This window comes from Macrobrachium rosenbergii, chromosome 21 (genome assembly GCF_040412425.1).
Source record: "Macrobrachium rosenbergii isolate ZJJX-2024 chromosome 21, ASM4041242v1, whole genome shotgun sequence".
Lineage (NCBI taxonomy): Eukaryota > Metazoa > Arthropoda > Malacostraca > Decapoda > Palaemonidae > Macrobrachium > Macrobrachium rosenbergii.
In genome coordinates, this window is record NC_089761.1 from 16,389,146 (window position 1) to 16,394,889 (window position 5,744).

The following is a 5,744-nucleotide window of genomic DNA, read 5'->3' on the forward strand; positions in this document are numbered from 1 at the left end:
GAGGGTGGAGAGTCAGATGGAAGAAAGAGAATATGAACGGAAGTACAGCAGAAGGAATGAAAGGGGTTGCAGCTAGGGGCCGAAGGAACACTGCAAAGAACCTTAAATGGACTGGAATATAAAATTTAAGCCAAAGGCCAAGCGTTGGGACCAATGAGGTCCTTCAGCGCCGAAAGGGAAATTCGGAGTTAAAAAGCTTTCAAGCGTAACAGGAGGAAAACCCACAGTTGCACTATGAAACAGTTGTTTGGAGAAGTTGGAAAGCAAGATGGAGTAAAGAGAATATGAACAGAGGTACAGTAAAGGAATGAAAGGGATTGCAGCTAGGGACCAAAGGGATGCGGCAAAGAACCTTCAGTGTCGCCTGCATTGCATCTCGTGAGATGCACTGACGGCTCTACCCACTACGGAGATGCATCTCGTTTAAAATACTAGGTATCATTTGTGATTACAAATTCACGGTCGAGAAACGGTCAAAACAAATCTTCATACTGAGATATATCGACATTTTTCGAGAGTTTTGAGACCTGTCTATCCAATGCAAATGTTTTTACTGTAGTCTCCCATGCTTTGAACCCCATTCACATCGTCCCTTCTTGGGCAGGTGTCGAATATGCATCTTTTCATTCTTGAGGTAACTGCAACGACGGTGATTTTATCACTGACCTCCGGTTTCAGCAAAGTATCACTTCTGTCACTCTCACCATACACCCTGAATAGTGAGAGAGACAGAATTGATACTTTGCTGAAACAAGAAGTCAGGGGTGAAATCACCATCGGTGCAGTTACCTCAAGAAATTAAAAATGATCACATTCGACACTTTGCCAGAAAAGGTACATCTATGGACTTCGGCAGGTGATTTGCATCATACATTATCAGACAAAAAAAATTGAGTTTTAAATATCCTACCTCTGGTCTTGCCGTTAATTTCTGGCACCTTTGTTGAATTAGCTCACTGTGCATTGCTGGATCTTTCCTAGTACTAATATTTCTTGGGGGTTATCATCTTTATGACATTTGCAGTCTTTGGTTTATGATTTTACGGTAATCCCCCACGGGCTTGTACTAAACACGCCGCAGGGGTGGATACATACCGGGTTAAAACCTTTGGGGGTCACTATCTAGGAAAGATTCATATTTCTGATCAACCTTTGCATTCAGACCTACGCAGACTATACCATTTACCAGTTAGTACCAGACACACTGTTAATTCTAACACTCTTGCCTTGTCCTCTGTAAGATTCAATACTAGCCTTTTTTTTTTTTTTTTTTTTTTTATCCCCGTTGTAACCAAATTGTGAAACAATCTTCCTAATCCTGCGGTTGAGCTGAACCTTTTTTGTTGAGCAAACTGACTGACATACGTCTCACGTTGCCCGTTTTTTTGTAATTTGTCTTTTTATTTTACACCATTATCTAGCTTTCTACTTTCCCAACTAGAGTTGCAGCTTGGCTTGTAGTAATAATAATAATAATAATAATAATAATAATAATAATAATAATAATAATAATAATAATAATAACAACGTCAACAGATACAATGGCTTTATCAGGAAACGCATCAAAGTCAATTTTCCCTCACTGGGATTCAACTCTGGTCGCTCGTTGTGTGAAGCTAGGTTTTGAATCACGCGGATTCCCACGGAGATTAATGCCTAATAAATTTCTTTACTTCTTCAATAATAGAACATTCATAGTAATTATGACTGTGTAACCTCGACATGGCTAAATGATTTTGTATCTAACATTATTTTATAACGCCCTAATTTTTTTCCATATATGCATAACATTCCGGATGGGTTACGCTGAGCCAAGCATGTAATCTGATTTCTCATCGAAGTCCAAAGATTAAAGGTGATGAAGGTTATTACGGATAGCAACAGACCAACTCAACCTCCTAAAGCATTCTTAGCGGTTAAAAATGAGTAACACAGGAAATGTGTTCATCACTGACTATTGTTACCTAGTATCATAAAAAGTGGTATTTTCCTTGGCACTATAATCAACCAAAAGGAAATAATAAAAAAAAATAAATCGAGGAAGCTAAGCAGACATATACCTTTCACACATGAACATTTATGATTTATTAATGAAGATTTGCTATAACTTCCACAAAAGAAAAAAAAGAAGAAAAATTCTGCAGGCAACTGATGCCCGGGAAGTGTCCTTGGCGTGAAGATAGCCGAGTCTTCCTCCCTGGTGACAGGCTCAGCCTCACAGTGACTGCAGTGAGTGTGGTGCTGCTCCTATATCTGCATTCGTACGATTCTAAACTGGAATATTCTACTGAACTGCCAAACAGTGAATGTTTATACATAAACCAATAATTCTTAGAAGACTCTCGCAATGTGAACGTGCCAAATGAAAGACTAATCACAGCAACTGTGTTAGATAATGGCAAGGTATTTCTGGAGTGAATAGCTGTAGTCACATGTTGAACTTAATTGGAATGTCTACTGATATCCGTATTATGGGTATCTTCAAAGTGAAAGTATTCTGTGTGAAGCCTCGGCGTTGGAACAACAATACAGGGTTGAGAGGTGTCGTAATCATCGGTTTCATAAATGTTTGGGCATTTTACAAGGACGGGTTGGTAAGTCGGGCAGGTATAATAATTAAGAGGGGTTAGTCTCCGAGGCAGTTACGCAGAAACTTAAACGACAAATATAAGAAGTGATGCTCTATTTGTTGAAACTTTTGGAAAGATAACAATGGTAGTTTGAGCTCTGCTGGCCTTGACATCGCACATCTGGCAGCTCAGTCTTCGCGTTTGCCATAATTGCCAGATGTGAAAAGAAAATAGCTAAAACATTTTTTTCAAATATTGTTATAAAGTCTGGTACTTATTCCAATTTGTTTAATTATTTCTTAAAATTTAACATGAAAGAAATGTAACTGTAAGTTAGTAGTAATTATGTTTTGTTAGTAGTTTACAAGCTAAAAATAATAAGTAATTTTATACCACTCGCATCAAGGCCAAGACTCACATTGAAGGCGTTCGAGCAGACAACAGCGTGCATGCATCAGCTGGGTTTGCAAGGTTTGGTCTTGTAAAATGTCATTCAACCTTTTTTTTTTATCTTTAGTTAATTTACTCTACTCTCCAAATCCGATATTGAATCATTAAAGTAAAATATTAAATGTTAATGGAAAGGAAAATGTGATGATGACCAATTAACTTGATAATGACAACCTCACTGAATGAAAACTATTACGTTCGTACCTGAACGGTTTGCAAATGAACGCAAATAATATGGACCACCTCGTCTACACCCCTTGTCTGTTTTCTTCTCATCTGACTCATCACTTCAGTGATATATATATATATATATATATATATATATATATATATATATATATATATATATATATATATATATATATATATATATTATATTTATATATATATAGATATATATATAAATAAAGATAAAATCCACGAAGGAAACGGAAACACTGGGGTGCTGCGAGGCCTTTCGACGCTATGTCCTTTACTTAGCAGACTGAAGAAATATAAAAGTATGTTTACAAAGAAAGCTCATATAAATGACAGATGGGGATTATAAAGGAAACATATGTACCTGGAATCCAACACAATTGAAGAATTAGTAGAACTGCCAAAACAGGATTAAATATTTAGGAGGTTTTTACAAAGGATTAGGATCAACCGTTCAGGAGCAGGGACAGGACAATTAAAAGATTATACAGGTTCGTGACTGACCACCTAAAAATCTGTTTAGTACAACACAATAATTCTCTTTTTTTTTTTGTAAACAATAACAACTTTTTGCAAGATGAACATTTTTACAAATAAAAAATGACATTAAACATACGGATATATAGAAAATATATATCAAGTAGCTAACTTGTAATTAAGTCAGTGATTTTATCTTTTAGGTCATTCTTGAACATTTTTCTAATACAGGGTCCAAATAATACATGCCAGGGCTAAGATTAAAATTACAACTGGAAGTAAGCTGGATAATAACGGACTCCAATAGATTTCTTGAAATCTTTCGATCTGGCAATCACTGAACTTTCAGTCCAATTTACCCTGTGAAAGTTCAGTGATTGCCAGATCGAATGATTTCTCTTCAAGAAATCTATTGGAGTTCGCTATTATCCAGCTTACTTCCAGTTGTAATTTTAATCTTAGCCCTGGCACGTATTATTTGGAACCCTGTATTAGAAAAATGTTCAAGAATGACCTAAAAGATAAAATCACTGACTTAATTACAAGTTAGCTACTTGATATATATTTTCTATATATCCGTATATTTAATATCATTTTTTATTTGTAAAAATGTTCATCTTGCAAAAAGTTATTATTGTTTACAAAAAAAAAAAAAGAATTACTGTGTTGTACTAAAAAAATTTTTAGGTGGTCAGTCACGAACCTGTATAATCTTTTAATTGTCCTGTCCCTGCTCCTGAACGGTTGATCCTAATCCTTTGTAAAAACCTCCTAAATATTTAATCCTGTTTTGGCATTTCTACTAATTCTTCAATTGTGTTGGATTCCAGGTACATATGTTTCCTTTATAATCCCCATCTGTCATTTATATGAGCTTTCTTTGTAAACATTTATATTTCTTCAGTCTGCTAAGTAAAGGACATAGCATCGAAAGGCCTCGCAGCACTCCAGTGTTTCCGTTTCCTTCGTGGATTTTATCTTTATTTATATATTCATCACGTTCCATATTTTCGTGATTCAGTTGTACATATATATATATATATATATATATATATATATATATATATATATATATATATATATATATATATATATATATATATGTATATATATATTAATATATGTGTAAAACGATGATGTATTTCAGTAGTTAAATATGGATGATGAAGTGCCTACTATCTGTTCTCCGGCTATATATATATATATATATATATATATATATATATATATATATATATATATATATATATATATATATATATATATATATATATATATATATATATATATATATATATACTCATGAAACTACAAATGATGCTTAATATCAAATTCACGTAGATGGGGAATTATCACCGAAGGGGATATTCCCGAGGTAGTGTGAATTTGATATTAAGAGACATTTGTAGCTTCATGATTGTATATAAATCATGGTGTTATAAAAAAATTTCATATATATATACATATAATATTTGATAACAAAGTCGCTTAAGCATTTTACAGATACAGTAAGACTTCCGAAACGACAATAATTTAACAAGTCCAGTCTACATAAAAAAAAAGAAAGCTGCACCATGGAAGTCGTAGCTCAAATAGTGTCGAATCAATCCAAGTGGAGCATTTTCCGTGGGGCGAAGTGGTTGTGGACCAAGAACAAACCTCTGACAGTAGGGGTGGTCATTGTGCTGTAACCCTGAAGATCCGGGAAGTCATCAAACACAGGCAGAGAAGGTGAGTTCAATGGATCTGGTTAGCAATTGGTAAATGTTAAGAAGACGGCCGCATGAAGATATTGCAAAGGGGCTGCTGAGTTTCCGCCATGTTAAGTACCAGAACCCTTGGGACGAACGTAAAATCATATACGAAAGACGGCAGATTTCTCATTAACTGGGCAAATTTCTCAGATTATCTCTCCTGTACTGCATTATAAACACCCTTTTCTGTATTGTTTAGCCAAAAAAATTATATTAATAAACGACACCTTCGTGCGGCCGTCTCCTTTATATTTACATAGCGGTGAAATGTGGAACTGATTCTATGATACTGATG

The 5,744-nt window shown here is 34.8% G+C and overlaps 1 protein-coding gene across 9 annotated transcripts in view; it reads left to right on the plus strand.

The window, feature by feature from the left end:
* The first annotated feature begins 2,174 nt into the window (after positions 1-2,174).
* LOC136849711 (failed axon connections-like) overlaps positions 2,175-5,744 on the plus strand; it is a 10,549-nt gene continuing 6,979 nt past the window's right edge. Inside the window, exons 1-2 of one of the 9 annotated variants that reach the window (XM_067123076.1) lie at positions 2,175-2,229; positions 5,199-5,426. The gene's annotated coding sequence lies outside the window, so the exon portion shown is untranslated. Of the gene's footprint in view, positions 2,595-5,025; positions 5,427-5,744 lie in introns of those variants that run through there. The other 8 variants (XM_067123078.1, XM_067123077.1, XM_067123080.1 and 5 more) reach the window with 8 other exon arrangements.